Source organism: Scyliorhinus torazame, chromosome 5 (assembly GCF_047496885.1).
Source record: "Scyliorhinus torazame isolate Kashiwa2021f chromosome 5, sScyTor2.1, whole genome shotgun sequence".
Lineage (NCBI taxonomy): Eukaryota > Metazoa > Chordata > Chondrichthyes > Carcharhiniformes > Scyliorhinidae > Scyliorhinus > Scyliorhinus torazame.
Genome location: NC_092711.1, coordinates 319,604,083 through 319,622,813, shown reverse-complemented (window position 1 = coordinate 319,622,813; position 18,731 = coordinate 319,604,083). Strand labels below are relative to the sequence as shown.

Below are 18,731 nucleotides of genomic sequence, written 5' to 3'. Positions count from 1 at the left end.
TTTTCCCCCTCACCGACGCTGCCTGCCCTGCTGAGCATTGCAGCATTTTTCTGTTGTAATTTCTGCTTTCTAGCATCCGCAGTATTCGGTGTTTAAATCACACCTTCAATGTAGTAAATTGTCCAAGGTGCTTGAGCAGAATGTTACCGAACAAAATCTGACACTGAGACACACCAGGAGATATCGGATCAGGTGGCCAAATGCTCGATTTTTAAGGAGCGTCTTAAAAGGAGTCAAGAGAGTTGCGGACTTTAGAGAAGGAGTTACATAGAAGATAGGAGCAGGAGGAGGCCTTTTGGCCCTTCGAGCCTGCTCCGCCATTCATCACGATCATGGCTGATCATCCAACTCAATAGCCTAATCCTGCTTTCTCCCCATAGCCTTTGATCCCATTCTCCCCAAGTGCTGTATCCAGCCGCCTCTTTAACATATTCAATGTTTTAGCATCAGCTAATTCCTGTGGTAATGAATTCCACAGGCTCACCACTCTTTGTGTGAAGAAATGTCTCCTTATCTCTGTCCGAAATGGTTTACCCTGAATCCTCAGATTGTGACCCCTGGTTCTGGACACACCCATCATTGGTAACATCTTGCCTGCATCTACCCTGTCCAGTCCTGTTAGAATTTTATAAGTCTCTGTAAGATCCCCCCTCATTCTTCTGAACTCCAGCAAGAACAATCCCAACCTAGTCAATCTCTCCTCATATGACAGTCCCACCATCCCTGGAATCAGTCTGGTAAACCTTCGCTGCACTCCCTCGAGAGCAAGAACATCCTTCCTCAGAGAAGGAGACCAAAACTGCACACAATATTCTAGGTGTGGTTCACCAAGGCCCTGTACAATTGCAGCAACACATCCCTGCTTCTATACTTGAAACCTCTCGCAATGAAGGCCAACATACCATTAGCCTTCTTTACCGCCTGCTGCACCTGCATGCTTACCTTCAGCGAATGGTGCACAAGGACACCCAGGTCCCGCTGCACCCTCCCCTTTCCCAATTTACAACCGTTCAGGTAATAATCTGCCTTCCTGATTCTGCTTCCAAAGTGAATAATCTCACACTTATCCAAATTATATTGCATCTGCCATTGTTTTTCCCACTCGCCCAACCTGTCAAGATCTTGCTGTAGGATCTCTGCATCCTCGTCACAATTCACCCTCCCACTCAACTTGGTATCATCTGCAAACTTTGAGATGTTACATTTTGTTCCCTCATCCAAATCATTAATATACATTGTGAATAGCTGGGGTCCCAGCACTGATCTCTGTGGTACCCCACTGGTTACTGCCTGCCAATTTGAAAAGGACCCATTAATCCCTACTCCTTGTTTCCTCTCTGCCAACCAGTTTTCTATCCACCTCACTACATTTCCCCCAATCCCATGTGCTTTAATTTTGCACAGTAATCTCTTAATGGGGACTTTGTCAAATGCCTTCTGAAAGTTCAAATATACCACATCGACTGGCTCCCCCTTGTCGACTGTACTGGTTACCTCTTCAAAGAATTCCAACAGATTTGTCAAGCATGATTTTCCCTTCGTAAATCCATGCTGACTCTGACTGATCCTGCCACTGCTTTCTAAATGTTCCGCTATAAACTCCTTGATAATGGATTGAAGCATTTTCCCCACTATCGATGTCAGGATTACTGGTCTATAATTCCCTGCTTTCTCTCTACCTCCCTTTTTGAATATTGGAGTGACGTGAGCTACCCTCCAATCTGCAGGGACAGTTCCAGAGTCTATAGAATCCCGGAAGATGACCACCAATGCATCCACTATTTCCAGCGACAACTCCTTAAGCTCTCTGGGATGCAGATTCTCAGGCCTGGGGATTTATCCGCCTTCAATCCCATCAATTTTCCCAGCACCATTTCTCGATTAATGTTGATCTCCCTCAGTTCTTCCCTCTCACTAAATCTTTCATTCTCCAACATTTCCGGTATCTGATATGTATTCAGTTGCTCAGCCATTTCTTTGTCCCTTATTCCCCTGTTTCTGTCTGTAGGGGGCCTACATTTGTCTTTACCAATCTCTTTCTCTTCACATATCTATATAAACTCTTGGTGTCAGTCTTTATGTTCCCTGCAAGCTTCCTTTTGTACTGTATTTTCCCCTTCTTAACCAATCCCTTGGTCCGACTAAATTGCTGATTTCTAGGTCTTTTGGGTTTGAAATCTTCTCTTGGAGTTGTTCTGAATCTTTATGCTCTGCCTGCTGCCAACATATTTTGTCTTCAGTTCAGGGTCTAGATGGGATTTCTTTAGAGTTTGCCTGTTACCCTGCTACTACACACTCTTATTCATTCTTTAAAAAAATCATTCTTGTTTATTTCCAGATCTATGTACACGTCTGTATTCTCCATGAGGTTCTGCTTCCCACCAGAGCTCATTGATCAGTCATGTGACATTGCATCATAGGTACATCAGTAGTTTCATCAGCATCATGTGCTCCTGATATTAACCCTTCACTCGCCACACATATGTAATCATTTACAGGTATTCTGAATGGAAGTCTGTAACTAGTGGTGTTCCACAGGGATCGGTACTGGGACCTCTTCTCTTTGTAATATATATAAATGATTTGGAAGAAAATGTAGTGGGTCTGATTAGCAAGTTTGCGGATGATACTAAGATTGCAGGAGTTGCGGATAGTGATGAAGATTGTCAGAGAATACAATAGGATAGAGATAGGCTGCAAAATTGGGCAGAGAAATGGAATTTAACCCGGACAAATGGGAGGTGATGCATTTTGGTAGATCCAATTCAGGTGGGAGCTATAAAATAAATGGCAGAATCATCAGGAGCAGAGAGACACAGAGAGATCTGGGCGTGCAGGTCCACAGATCCTTCAAAGTGGCAACACAGGTGGAAATCGTGGTAAAGAAAGCATATGGCATGCTTGCCTTCAGAGGACGGGGTATCGAGTATAAAAGCTCAAAAATTATGTTACAGTTATATAGAATGTTGGTTAGGCCACATTTGGAATACTGGGTCCAATTCTGGTCACCGCACTACCAGAAGGACGTGGAGGCTATGGAGAGAGTACAGAAAAGGTTTACCAGGATGGTGCCTAGTATGGAGGGTATTAGCTGTGAGGAGAGATTGAATAAACTGGGATTGTTCTCCCTAGAGAGACGGAGGCTGAGGGGCGACCTGATAGAAGTTTATAAAATTATTAGGGATATAGGTAGGGTGAACAGTTGGAGCCTTTTTCCCAGGGAGGAAATGACAATTACAAGGGGGCACAAGTTCAAGGTGAGGGGGGATAGGTACAGTGGAGATGTGCGGGGACGTTTTTTACACAGAGGGTGGTGGTGGCCTGGAATGCACGGCCAAGTGAGGTGGTTGAGGCAGTTACGTCAGCGACCTTTAAGACTTATCTGGATAGACACATGAACAGACGGGGTATAGGCAGTTGGTCTAGATAGGACATGATCGGCGATGGCTTGGAGGGCCGAAGGGCCTGTTCCTGTGCTGTATTGTTCTTTGTTATCATTGCAAGTCTTGGAGTCAAATTCATTACAACACAGAAAGAGGTCCGGTAGCCCTTCAAGTTTATGCCAATGTCAAGGCTGTCTTTAGAGATGTCCAGTTGGTCCCATTTCCATGCTCTATCCCTGTACACCTGCAAGTTTATTTTGGTCATGAGTTCATCCAATTTCCCTTTGGAATCAATCTCTGTTTCCACCACCTTCATAGGCAGCGAGTTCCAGATCATCAGCATTTGCTGCCTTATTTAAGCTGGCATTAAACTCATCTCTCAAATCTCCTCTCAGTCTCCTGTGTCCCAAGGAGAATTTTGGGAGCTTGTACATAACTGAACATCGCCCCACTAGTTTCCTGTCTAGAACCACCTACCTCTGCCGTCTGCTCCAAGCTTTCGGTTTTCAGTGTGCAAAGTTGGAATCCTCTCTCTCTCTCTTTCTCCCCTTGCGGCACGCTCGATTTCCCTTTCAAACTCCTTCTCACTTTCCTCTTGTCCCTGCTGGGCAGCTCATTCCCTTTCTTTTTCCTGCATCTCTAACTCCTTAATTCCTATGTTTCTTTGAATTTTAGCAAATTCATTTCCTCACTTCTCAAAATGTTCGGGCTGTCTGGCCGCGCCTGGATATTTGCTCGGTTTTCAATTGCTTCGATTTTCTTGCCCCCTGTGCTCCTTATTCCAATTTCTCTGCCAATTTCACCAATTTAGCTTTTGGCACAGTTTTTAAATTGTCTAAGGTTGCATTGGGCACGCTTTGCCGCCCACATCGCCCCTGGAGAGAATCAGCGTGAGGCGGTTAGATCGCCGGAACAGCCCAGATCGGCAACCTCGCCAGTGCCAAGTGGTTTGCAAACGAACTGGCTCGCTCCTGTTGCCAGATTCTGGAACTCGCCTAGGCGCGCGGCAAGAAACCAAAATCCAGCAATTAAGGCCAATCCCTATCTCATTCCTGAGATGGTCGTCCAATCTCATGGCCTGCTGGGATCTAACAAGCTCAAAGAGAGGGGTCCTGTGAGCTACGGTTACTGCTGGTCGACACAAACGTGGTGGAACAGCACACGGGGGCTCTCTCCCAGGACATGGAGGCCCCTGGGTGGTCAGGGACAGGGCAGGCACCCTGGTGCTGCCCGGCTGGCACCTTGGCACTGTCAACTGGTACCCAGATGGCACCGCCAGGCTGACAGGAGCAGCGCCAAGGTGCCAGTGCCCAGGTGCCAGGGTGGCATCTCCATGGGACAGGGCCTGAGAGGAGCGATGCCCGTGAAAGGACTGATGGGGGGGGGGCCCAAAAGGGGTATGTGGGACAGCTTGAAATGGGCGCAGCCTCCGCGACCCCATAGCAGAATGTCTTCACTTGGGGGAGGGGGGGGGGGTGGGCGCGGTGTGTGGGGTACTGCCCATTGTGTGGGGGTGACATTGTCCGTGGGCAGGGGGATGTGGGGGACCCCCAAGCTCACTGAGAGATCAGGGCACCCCTCCAAAATGACGGCCCGGCTCCGAGGAGCCCGTCTGGCCAATGACAAAGCGTGGGCTCCGGAGAGGAACTCGCATGGGGCCAAAAACAAAATGGCGGTCAGGGGCTCTCCAACGGGTCTATCGAGGTGCTCCCGGAAAATCTCGCTCGCAACGGCACTTAGAACATGTCCCGCTAAATCGCGCCCATTGTCTACTTCCAAATAATATGGAGCTGAATCGAGCCATTTGTGCGGCCTTCTTAATTTAAATCACACATTCTCACTTGGTTCCACTTATTCCTCACTCTTGTTACATTTAAAAAGTCAAAAAGCCCCTACAGCCAAGGAATTAAGCTTTTTAGGACCCCTGACTCGAGCCCCCAGTTTCTCTGTGATGAGGCACGCTGATGCTATCTGCGAGGGTATCCGAAGGTGGAGTACCATTTATATAATATTCTGCTATTCTGTTTTGATCAGCGAAGTGGATAACTTCACACTTCTCCAAGTTAAACTGTATCTGCCATGTGTTTGCCCACTCACTCAACTTTTCTTGGAGATTTACTTCCTCCTCACCACTCACATTCCACCGAGCTTTATGTCGTTAGCAAACTTGGAGATATTACATTCCTTTCCTGCCCCTCTTCCCTGCCACAATATCACTCGAACATATTAAGGTGATACACTTGCTGATATTTCCTCCTGACTGCAGTACTCAGTATATTTTATATGTTGAGTTTCTTTTTGATTTGATAAGGTCAAGTCAACCTCAATTTTAACAGTTCACCAGAGACGGATAACAAATCTCGCCCCCAGCGAAAACATTTTGAGTTTTGATATTTTACCAGCTCCAACTTCCACTTTTTATTGATCGATTTGCTAATACTCTTTGGCCAACTCCCACATTGGCTAATGTCATGTGAGAGTGCTTTTAAGACATGGATGTTTAAGCAATGTACCTTTAAGAAAACCGTGATGCCAGAGAGTGGGTGGGGCTGAGGTCAGGTCAGCCATTTTGCAGTTTAGTTTTGCAGTTTGAAAAGAGCTTGGGAGTGTCTGTGTTTTGCAGTGAGCTGGATCTCTGCCATGAAAGACTATCTCTGGATCATTTGGGTGATTTAAACTCATATCCAATGTTTATTTAAGATGTTAAGTTGAGTTTATGGAACAAACAGTGTTTTGTGTTTAAAAACCCACCTGTCCATAATTGTAATCCCACACCTAGGGGAAAAGCCGTGTGCTAGGAAAAGCAACAAATCCATTAAAGGGAGAGGTTGGTTTAACTCCATGATACATTTTGGGGTTCTGCAAACACCTCGCCCATAACACTAATCTCGCCCAGAAATTTAATACCGATGTCCAAAATGTTGGGGGCGATTCTCCAAAATGGTGTTTGCGCCATCGTGAACATCGTTGCGTTTCACGACTGCGCGAAACGGGCACGTGGACGCCCGATTCTGTCCCCCACAAGGAGCCAGCACAGCGCTGGAGCGGTTCACGCCGCTCCAGCCTCCCTCCCCGGAGCCAAATGGGCGCCGCGCCAAGCCACGCATGCGCAGTTGGGCCACGCCAGCCTGCGCATGCGCGGGGGACTTCTTCAGCGTGCCGGCCCCTATGCAACATGGCGTGGGGCTTCAGGGGCCGGCCGCGCAACAAGGTCGGCCCGGGGAGAGGGGAAAGAGGCCGACCCGCCGATCAGTGGGCCCCGATCGCGGGCCTGACTCCATCGGAGGCCCCGCCCCGGTGAAGGGGCGCTTTCCCCCGCCCCACAGGCCGCCGCCCCCCCCGACCCTTCGCGCAGAGGTCCCGCCGGCAGCGACCAGGGATGAACGGCGCCGGCGGGATTCTGCTTTTTCCGAGCGGCCGCTTGGCCCACCCGGGCCGGAGAATCGGCGGCCCCGCCCATTCCAGCGGCTCGCGCGCCGGCGTCGGGGCCGCGTGCCGCGGTTGCGCCGATTCTCCGGGCCGGCGCGGGGCTCAGAGAATCGCGCTCCTTGTGTCTCAGCTTCTGTTTATAAATTCTTCTTTAATTAATTTAAGCAATCCTCTCACCTCATGCCCAGATATCAATTCCAAATCACTGAACCTTATGATTCTCTAGGGGATCACATTGGCAAACAGTAAAAATTGAATTATTTATCCCAATAATCAGGGCATTTTTTCCTTCAACTTTTCTGTCGTGGTTTGATTCCGCTGAATTTTGTGGTCGGCATTTCAGACCGTTAGAATCCCTACAGCGCAGAAGCAGGCCATTCGGCCCATCGAGTCTTCACCGACCCTCTGAAAGAGCACCCTAACCTGGTTCCAATTCCCCCACCCCAGCTCTGTAACCCCACCTAGGGACAATTTAGCACGTCCAATCCACCTAACCTGCATATCTTTGGACTGTGGGAGGAAGCCGGAGCATCCGGAAGAAACCCACGCAGGCACGGGGAGAACGTGCAGACTCCGCACAGTCACCCGAGGTCGGAATCGAACCCGAGATCCTGACGCTGTGAGGCAGCAGTGCTAACCACTGCACCACTGTGCGGCCCGCGGTTAGGAGTCAACCCCATCTCTGGGGGTCTGGAGTCACACGTAGGCCAGGCCGGGAAGGGCAACATTCTTCCTCCCTGATGGGGGGAACCAGATAGACTTTTATGACAATTCAGTCATTTTGTGATTACCATTGATGAGATTCGTTTTTAATTCCAGATTTATTAATTAATTGTTGTTTAACTCCCCCAGCTGCCATTTGAACACATATCGCCAGTGCATTCGTCCAGGCCTCTGGATTACTCGTCCAGTGTCACCATCGCTACTCTGCCATTCCATTTTGTTAATGACCTTGCACAAATACAATAAAACCATTTCAGCAAAGCTGTTCCCATTCTATCCCGAAGATCTAAATTCTACAGACATCTGTGGCAGAATGGACAGCGGCCTACATTTTAATCGGACACTTTAAATTAGGAATTGGACATTTTAGACCACACCAGAGCCAGCTCCAGCCTGATACGAATTCGAACTTGGCCAAGTTCAAATCCCCGGAAATCAAGCTTCCAGGACACGTCTGGACCTGCCCTGTCAATCACCCAACAGGACATAATCGGCTCTATTCACATGGATCGATCGCTTTGGGTTGCCCAGATGGAGGTGGACATCCTGGTACCCAGTCCCCCCGCTGTTACCTTATACAGTACAAGATTACGTGCATACAATGTACCTTGCTGAGTGACCATCAGTAACTCCATTAGGTGTTGCAACCCCCACCCCGAGACCTCATTGGTTGAGGGCCAGAGAACTTTCTGGAAAGGCAGGGGCCCCTAGGATCCTCCGCAGTGAAGACTCGGTGCAGAGGTAATCGAGAAGATTGGACGACTGACCAGAGGCAGAAGGAAGCAGAGACCCACCTTCACGAATGACCACGCTAAGACTCAGAGAATTGGACCCACTGCGCGACTAAGTCCAACGTCTCGGGTAGTATTAAGAATCTTGGCATTGCTATTAGTGCAATAATTTAAGGATAACTTTCTCTATTTGCTAAATAAATTTGGCTGAAGTATACATGGTCCTCGCCAATAAAGATACCTGGGTAAAATATTTGATTAATAAACTGGTCGAAGTGTCTGAATTTTACAGACAGAAATCTCTGGGTTATGTAATCGGGCAGGTAACACTTTGCACGCTTGGAGTTCGCAAGCCACAATTAAAACAGGAGGTAAGAAAGGATTTGTATTTATATATATGACTTCAGGACCTCCCAACATGTTTTATGGTCAACGGATTAAGTACAGTCACTGTTATTTTACCACATTTCTCTGTAATAATACTTAATCGTAACAACACCCTCCAATCCCACAACCCACCAAAATCATTGCAGTCCTCCAACCTTGGCCTCCCGCATATCCCAGAATTTAATTGTTCGCCCCGTTGATGGTTGTGCCTCCAGCTGTCTGGGATCCTAGCTCTGGAATCTCCTCCCTAAACATACACATCAGGAGGAGTAGGCCATTCGGCCCCTCAAGCCATTCATTAAGATCTTGGTCGGTCGGAATGTGGCCTCAATGGTACTTTCCTGCCCCTCTACCTTCTCTCCTCGCTCAGACACTCATTAAAACCTACCTCTTTGACAAACTGAACCTGTTCTAATATTTCCTTTTTTTGGACTTGGTGTCAAATTGTGTTCAATAGCGCTCGTGAAGCATCTTGGGACATTTTACTATGTTAAAAATGTGTTGTACAGACTCAGTACTAACTAGGCCAAGCATTGTTATTATGGTCTGCAATGTATTCTTGTTAGGATCTGGAATTCACTGCCTGAAGGGGTGGTGGAAGCAGGAAAGATTTGCAGGGTTAAAAGGGAAGGAGCAGGGATGGGTAATTATTTGGATAGGTCTTTCAAAGGGCTGAAGGCCCCCCATCTCATCTGTTAGGTTCTGTTGTCATGATAGCCTATTGAGGAAAAATTACACAATTGTTTTGAAATTATTTACTGTATTTTTCAACATTTGATACTAATCGGTCTCCTGGGGCAGTGCACAGAGATAGGAACATAGGAATTAGGAGCAGTAGCTGACAATTCAGCCCTTCGAACCTGCTCCGCATTCAATCAGATCATGGCTAATCTCTTCCTGGTCTCAAATCTACCTCCCACCTATCAGAAATATATCTATCTCCTTCTTGAAACCATTTAATGACTCAGATTCCACCCCACTATGGGGCAGCAAGTTTCACAAATTCACCACCATCTGCGAGAAGTAGTTCCTCCTCATCTCGGTTCTAAGTCGCCTCTAAACCTCTATCTGTGACCTCTCGATTGCCCCACAAGGGGGAGCATTTGGTCTACGTTCACTTTATCAATCCCTTTTAGTGTTTTATACACCTCGATCAGATCCCCTCTCATCCTTCTAAACTCCAGCGAGTATAAGCCCCAACTGTTTAATCTCTCCTCATACGTCAACCCTTTCATCCCCGGAATCAATCTGGTGACTCTCCTCTGAACTGCAATGCCACCACATCCTTCCTCAAATAAGGAGACCAAAACTGGACACAATACTCCAGATGTGGTCCCGCCAACACCCAATACAATTGCAACAACTTCTCTACTTTTATACTCCAGTCCTTTCACAGTAAACATTCCATTTGCCTTTTTAATTACATTTTGTATCTGCATACCGACTTTCTGTGATTCATGAACAAAGACACCCAGATTCCTCTGCCCAGGCGCGTTTTGAATCCGCTTTCCATTTAGGTAATAATTTGCCTTTCTATCTTTACACCAAAATGGAAAACCTCACACTTATCTACATTAAACCGCATCTGCCAAATTTTGGCCCAGTCTCCTAGCCTATCTGTAGCCATCTGTAAAATCTTTGTCTCCTCTTCAATGCCTGCTTTCCCAATATTTTAGTATCATTCACAAATTTTGCTATGTTACACTCAGTCCCTCCTGGCAGATCACTTATATATATTGTAAACAGTGGAGGTCCGAGGACTGACCCCTGCGGCACCCCGCTAGCTACCGTTTGCCCGCCAGAGAAGGATCCATTTACCCTGACACTCTGCTTTCTGTCAGTTATCAATCCGATCTTGCACACTACCACCAATCCCCTGCGATCTCACCTTCTGGATCAGTCTTTCATGTGAAATGAAATGAATGAAATGAAATGAAAATCGCTTATTGTCACAAGTAGGCTTCAAATGAAGTTACTGTGAAAAGCCCCTAGTCGCCACATTCCGGCGCCTTTCCGGGGAGGCTGGTACGGGAATTGAACCCTGCTGCTGGCCTGCCTTGGTCTGCTTTTTTAAAAGCCAGCGATTTAGCCCAGTGTGCTAAACCAGCCCCTAATGTGGCACTTTATCAAGTGCTGCATATAAGTGCCTTCTGGAAGTCTAGATATACCACATCCACAGGTTCCCCATTATCCACCTTGCTGGTTACGTACTCAAAGAACTCAAGCAAGTTTGATACATCAGAGATTATATTTAATTATGAGGTGTGTTATAACATGCAATGCACAACATAGTAAACTACTGTTAAATGGAATACTGTTTAGTTATTTTTTTACGGGCACAGCGGTAGCACAGTGGTTAGCACTGTTACTTCACAGCACCAAGGTCCCAGGTTTGATTCCCGGCTTGGGTCACTGACTGTGCGGAGTCTGCACATTCTCCCCGTGTCTGCGTGCGTTTCCTCCCACAAGTTCCGAAAGACGTGCTTGTTAGGTGAATTGGACATTCTGAATTCTCCCTCTGTGTACCCGAACAGGGGTTGGAATGTGACGACTAGGGGATTGTCACAGCCACTTCAATGTAAGCCTACTTGTGACAGTAATAAAGATTATTATTATCCCTTTAAGGTTGCAGGTTTAATTGGCGCTATGGTCAATAAGAGGTCAGCAAAATACAGCAGGCAGAGATTGGTGTTTTTGTTCTTTACTGTACATTTCATTGGCTGTGCCACGCTTCTGGGAGGCCCTATGGTCATAAAAAGTGCTATAAAAATGCAACGCTTGCTTTTTTCCCCTGTTTTTATATTTCTTGTTAAAGTGTGGCACATATATTTGCACAACTCAAAGTGTGACGGATGTGTCAAAAATTACAAATTGTGCAAAAGATGTAAAAAACATCAGCTCAGTTTCCCCAGTAATAGAGAACTTTGAAACGATAAATTGCTAACTTTAGTGGGAGTGCTCACTTCTAGCATAATTTTCAGCTTATACTCCTTTCATTGAACATAAAACAAATTCCTACATTCTTTGTGAATTTTAACAAACAGCAATAAAGTTTTGATTCATTCTCACGATCTAAGTATTGCTGCTAGACCAGGATTTATAACCCATAGCCAATTGCCCTTGAGAAGGTGGTGGTGAGCTGCCTTCTTGAACTGCTGCAGTCCAGGTGGAGTAGGTACACCCACAGTGCTGTTAGGGAGGGAGTTCCAGGATTTTGCCCCAGCGACAGTGAAGGAACGGCGATATATTTCCAAGTCAGGGTGATGAGTGGCTTGGAGGGGAACCTCCAGGCGTTGCTGTGACTATGACTGCAACGTATCAGCTGCGTCGCACCTGAATGGGAGCCCCCCATGAGTGTTGTTCCGTCTGGTCCCCGTTTGTGGAGTTAGGCTCTCGCCCGAGGTCTCCAAAACAAAGGGGATAGATCCCAACACCTTTGTTACCTCAGGGAACTGCACATATGCAGATTTGCCAAAAAGTAATCCCGCCCACAATGGGGGGGGCTTTATGTTTCATGCGGCAGTGATCAGGCCGAGACGGTGCACTGCATGGGTATGGGGGGGGGGGGGGGGGGGATATGGGGTTTGGGGGAAGGTTCGGGGGCCACGTTGGGAGTTTGACAGATTTAAAAAGGGTGTCCCGATCTCTCGCTGCACTAAGGAGTTTCGGCCAGCAGAGTTTCTCAGTGTAGAAAACGGGGCTCTTTGTGGCCTCGGGCGCGCGCTCCCTGCTGAGGCCCCGTATCTAACCGAATAGACGTTTGATAGTGGGGTGTTTCTCAGCTTAGATCGGACCCCAAGTGTGATTAGATAGCTGTGGGGGAATCGCCGACAGAGCCGGCAAGAAACTCACAGCAAAACCCGCCACAAATAACACTTAGAAACGTTTCTGTTAGATCGCGCCCCACGTGTCTGCTGCCATGGTCATTCTAGGTGGTAGAGGTCACAGGTTTGGAAGGTGCTGTCGACGGAGCCTTGGTGAATTTCTGAAGTGCATCTTGCAGATAGTACACGCTGTTGCATTGGTGGTGGAGGGAATGAATATTTAAGGTGGTGGCTGGATGCCATGCTTTGTCCTGGATGGTGTCGAGCTGCTCGAGTGTCGTTGGTGCTGCACTCCAGGCAAGTGGTGTGTATTCCGTCATTTATTATTTCAACTTGCATTTATTTGGGGCTTTTCACAGTAACTTGATTGAAGCCCACTTGTGACTATAAGCGATTTTCATTCATTTCATTTGGGCATTTTACTGTCATTAAGCACCGCAAAGTACTCCACAGCAGTGTAAATCAGAACATAAACTGGCACCTAGCCACAGAAGGGGAAATTGGGAGAGGAGATATGTCAAAGAGGTGGGTTTAAGAAACCATTTAACAGGGAGCAAGGGATAGAGGTTTAGGGGGAGATTGCCAGAGTTCAGGTAACTGAAGGCAAATAGAAATCAGGGGTGTAATGGAGGCCACAGTTGGAGGCCTGTACAACGGAGGAGATTAGAGAGATAGGGAGAGGTACAATAATAAAGGCTATGACATCCCCCCCACTTTTTAAACAGCTCAGGTCCAGTGCAGATGATGGAATCAGTTGCAAATCCCATTATAATATTGTTCCTTTCCAATTTGCATTAAACATCCAAGCCCTAATTCAAGCAATGGTTCCAAAAATAAGCACGGAATATATCTGGAAATGAATGATAGCAACACGACTGGTGACCTTCAGGGTATACAGAGGAAAACGTATCTTGGGGTCAGATTGACTGCTGCATCTGGATTTATTAAGAACTCAGCGTTCCATGAATTCAATAGCTTTATTTTACAGTTTCAGTGGAGTATAAAACTATCCCTGACGCATGAACTGATACTGTTCCTGCAGTTTTATCACTCTATAATCTTGCTGCATCTCTACAGCAAAGAGCAGCACCTGACATTTTAATCCACCCCTCATTCTCCTTGCCAAACACGCCCTTGTATTGTATCATACTCACCCAAGGCAGGGCAGGTTAAGTGCCAGATGCAGCTTAGTTGTTTGCATTCTTGCCTTCTGAGTCAGAGGTTTTGGGTCTAAACCCTCGGTTGACACTCCCAAGGCAGTGTATCGTGGGATTGCTGAATTGTCAGAGGTTCTGTCTTGTGGGTGAGGCATATAGGCTGTATTGGTGAACATGGCAGCTGACATGCACATAGCAAGATCTCACAAAGAGCCAACAGATCTTGCCGTGCTGGATGCAGGACAATATTGGCCCATCCGTCAGCCAAAGCATTCACTTCCTCCACCACTGAGGCACAGTGGCAGCTGTGCGCACCAACTACAAGATGCACTGCAGCAACTCACCAAGGCTCCTTTGATGGCACCTTCCAAACCCACAATTTTGTGGGATGTGGCTTCACTGACAAGGCCAGCATGTGTTGCCCATTCCCAGTCGCTCTTGAATGGGGTGGCTTGCTAGGCCATTTCAAAGGGAACCCCCATTGCTGTGGGTCTGGAGTCACATGTAGGGCAGACCGGGTAAGGACAGCAGATTTCCTTCGTCAAAGGACATCAATGAATCCGATGTGTTTTTATGACAATCAGTGATGGTTTTCACGTCACTATAACGGAGACTAGCATTAGAATTGCAGATTTATGAATTGAATTTCAATTCCACCGTCGCTGTGGCAGGATTAGAACCCGTGTCCCCGGAGCATTCGTCTGCACTTGGAGATTACCATCGGGCCTCCGTCAATGTAGACAGTGCCTCCATTCATCTGAAAGACGACACCTTCAACAGTGCGGAACTCCCTCAGTGCTTTACTGGAAGATTTTGTGTTCAGGTTTCATGGAGTGGGTCTTGGACCATCGACATTCTCAATCAGGGATGAGAATTCTATCACCAAGTCATAGCAGACTCTTACGGACCTTGGCCGTTTTTCATCCTTAGTACAGGAAATAGAAACATAGAATCCGTACAGTGTAGAAGGAGGCCATTTGGCCCATCATCATCATGTCTGTACTGACCCTCCGAAAGGACACCCTTCCTAGGCCCACTCCCCCACACTATCGCCATAATCCTACCTAACCTTTGTACACTAAGGGGCAATTTACCATAGCCAATCCATCTAACCTGCAGAGTTTTGGACTGTGAGACGAAACCGGAGCACCCGGAGGAAACCCACGCAGACGCGGGGAGAAAGTGCAAACACCACACCGACAGTCACCCACGGTGGGAATTGAACCCGGGTTCCTGACACTGAGGCAGCAGTGCTAACCACTGTGCCTCCAAACTCAACCAAAAAGGTCAGGGCAACAACCGCATGGGAACACCACCCCCTGTAGATTCGCTTTGTGGCCACGCACCATCCCGACTGGGGAATATCAGGGGCTGGTTTAGCACAGGTCTAAATCGCTGGCTTTTAAATCAGACCAAGGCAGGCCAGCAGCACGGTTCAATTCCCGTACCAGCCTCCCCGAACAGGCGCCGGAATGTGGCGACTAGGGGCTTTTCACAGTAACTTCATTTGAAGCCTACTTGTGACAATAAGCGATTTTCATTCCATTTTCATATGTTACGGTTTCATCACTGTCCTTGGGTTAAACCGCTGCAGCTCCCTCCCTAACAGCACTGTGGGTGTACCTACACCACATGGACTGCAGCGGCTCACCCCCACCCGAGACATATCCAAGGATATTGAAGGAAGTGAGAACAGAAGTGTGTTACCAAAATACTGCAGAATTGCAAATACTTTCCTTGTTCAAAAACATTGTAAGGATTGCCCCAGCCATTACAGGCCAGTCAGTTAACATCACGGTGGGGAAGCTTCACCAAACAATTATTTGGGATAATGGTCATATTGCAAAATGTGGGTTGATTTGGAAGAGCCAGCATGGATTTCTAAAGGGGAAAATTGTGTTTAACCAACTTGCTGAAGTTTTTGGAGGAGGTGACAGAGAGGGTTGATGAGGGTAATGCTGATGATGTGGTGCACATGGACGTTCAGAAGGCATTCGATACAGTGCCACACAACAGACTTGTCAGAAAAGTTATAGCTCATAGAATAAAAGGGACAGTAGCAATGTAGATACAAAATTGCCCGAATAATAGGAAGCAGTGGGGCTGGAGGAAAGTTTGTTGTGGTGTTCCCCAAGGATCGGCATTAGTATCCCTACTTTTCCTGATATATATTAATGTTCCAGATCTTGGTGTGCAGGGGACAATTTGAAAGTTTGCGGGTAATTCAAACTTGGAAGTGTTGTAAACTGCGAAGAGGCCAGTGTGGAAATTCGAAAGGGCATGGACAAGTTGGTGGAGTGGGCAGGTAAAGTTAATGCAGAGAAGTGCGAGGTGATGCATTTTGGTAGGAAGAATATGGACAATATAAAATAAGTGGTAAAATTCGAATGGAGGTGCAGGAGCAGAGGGTCCTGGGTGTCTATGTGCAGAGATCATTGAAGGGGGCAGGACAGTGGAGAGAGCAGGTAATACAGCAGATAGTTGTGGTGGATTCATGATTCTGTCTGCAGGCCCTGACGATTCAACCAAAATGTAGAGCTTTATTTAGAAGATGTTAATAGTACAAGCTGCGATGTTAGACTGTCTATTTGCCCGCACAAGCGTTCTATGATGCAATTGTTCTCTTAAAGTGCCCCTGTTCAGCTACAAGGCTGTTTGTGAGGAAACACTAGAATACTGAACACACAATAATATCCTGGGCGTTATTAACAGGAGCACAGAGTACAAGAGCGAGGAGGTTATGCGGAACTTATACAAGACACTAGTTATAATAACAATAATAATCTTTATTATTGTCACAAGTAGGCTCACATTAACACTGCAATGAAGTTACCATGAAAAGCCCCTAGTCGCCACATTCCGGCGCCTGTTCGGGTACACGGAGGGAGAATTCAGAATGTCCAATTCACCTAACAGCACGTCTTTCGGGACTTGTGGGAGGAAACCGGAGCACCCAGAGGAAATTCACGCAGACATGGGGAGAACGTGCAGACTCTGCACAGACAGTGACCCAAGCCGGGAATCGAACCTTGGACCCTGGAGCTGTTAAGCAACTGTGCTAACCACTGTGCTACCATACCGCTCCTGCTGAGTTAGGCTTCAGCTGGAATATTGTGTACAGTTCTGGGCGCCACACTGTAGGAAGGATGTGAACACATTGGAGAGAGGGCAGGAGAGGTTTACAAGAATGGTTCCAGCGATGAGAAACTTCAGTGATGAGGATGGATTGGAGAGGTTGGGATTGTTCTCCTTGGAGAGAAGACGACGAAGAGGATAGAGATGTTCTAAAATCACGAGGCACTGGACAGAGTAGATGAGGGGGTGGGGGGGGGGGGGGCTGTTCCCTCTCGTGAAAGGAACAAGAACGAGAGGGCACAGATTTAAAGTGATTTGCAAAAGAAGGAAATGTGATGTGAGGTGGAGGCAACTTCAATCGAGGCGTTCCAGAGGGCATTGGATGATTATTTCAATAGAAACAATGTGCAGAGGTACGGGGAAAGGCAGGGGAACGGCACTAAGACATGATGCTCGCTTAGAGAGACGGTACAGACAGTATGGGCCTCATGGCCTCATTCTGCACCTTAACAATTCCGTGATTCTCAAGGGCAATTAGGGATGGGCGTTAAATGGCAGCGTTGCCAGGCATGCCCCCAATCCATGAATTAACAAAGAAGACAATTTAACCAGGGAAACTTTGCTTCCAAGATACCTTGACATCGACCCTGAACAGACAGTCAGGGTCTCTGTGTCAATGTGCTGCTCTCCTCCGGGGCTGCACTGGAATATCAGCAAACGGTTTGTTCGGATCCTGGAGAAAAGCTTGAACCTACAACCTTTTTTAGTCAGAAGCAACAGTTTGACCAACTGTGACAGGCTGAACGCAGCCGGCTGGACCTGCTGTTTGACCGCTCGATTTCACATTTAACGCTGAGATTTAAATTAATTATCAGCAAAGAAGCAACTGTTCCATCAAGGGGCAAATGTTTCAAAGTCGCTTTGTGGACACTCCAGCTTACCGCAGGCTTTGCATTTCCTGATGAACACAAGGATCCCAGTGGGAGAAGCAGGTTAAAAATTGCACAACAGGTGGGAGAATAAATGGATTCTAAACACTAGCAGTCATTACAAAGAGCGTGCTAGCGTGAAGGTTTCTTTTGGACAGAGCAGTTGGGGACAAACCGTTCCCACTTGTGAAAGGATCAAGAACAAGATTTGAAGTGGGTAGTTAGGGGGTGGAATGCACTGCCTGAGAGTGTGGTGGAGGCAGCTTCAATTGAGGCAATCAAAAGTGCAAGTAGAGAAACAAACTCACTGCATAGGTTTAAGGTCCATCGGGCAAGGTTTAGAGGAGATGTGTGAGGCAGGATTTTTACGCAGAGGGTGGTGAGTGCCTGGAACGCGTTGCCGGGGGAGGTTGTGCACGCAGATACATTAATGGCGTTCAATAGGGTATAGAAGGATACGGCACAAGGAAGTGCTGAGGGTTTTGGCCAAGGTTGGTATCATGACCGGTACAGGCTTGGAGGGCCGAAGGGCCTGTTCCTGTAATGTATTGTTCTTTGTAAAAGGAAAAGGAAGAATGTGCAGGGTTACAGGTAGAAGGTGGGGGAAATGGCACAAGGAGAGTGACTCGTTTGGAGGGCTGGTGCAGCCACAATGGGCCAAACGGCCTCCTCCTGCGCCATAACTATCTGTGACCTAAATTACACCAGAACAATAAACCAAACTTGGGCCAAGTGATGTAATTAATCTCAGTTTATTTCTGAAGAATACTTCCTGGAAGTCTGGGTCACTGGGTAGTGAGCACAGCTCCGAGTCAGATGGTCGAGGTAAATCCTGGAATCCCTACAGGTGCAGAAGGAGGCCATTCGGCCCATCGAGTCTGCACCGGCCCTTGGAAAGAGCACCCTACTCAAGCCCACACCTCCACCCTATCCCCGTAACCCCACCTAACCTTTTTTGGACACGAAGGGGCAATTTAGCATGGCCGATCCACCTGACCCGCATATCTTTGGACCGTGGGAGGCCAGGGCCCCTGGATCACCAGCAAAGTGACACATCTGGAAAAAGAATCAGAAGCAAAATGAGGAGCGTTGT

At 47.4% G+C, this 18,731-nt stretch overlaps 1 protein-coding gene across 2 annotated transcripts in view; it reads right to left on the bottom strand.

The window, feature by feature from the left end:
* Positions 1-18,731, bottom strand: part of LOC140421311 (proto-oncogene DBL-like) — a 261,868-nt gene that overhangs the window by 213,647 nt on the left and 29,490 nt on the right. The gene's annotated exons all lie outside the window — the stretch shown is intronic.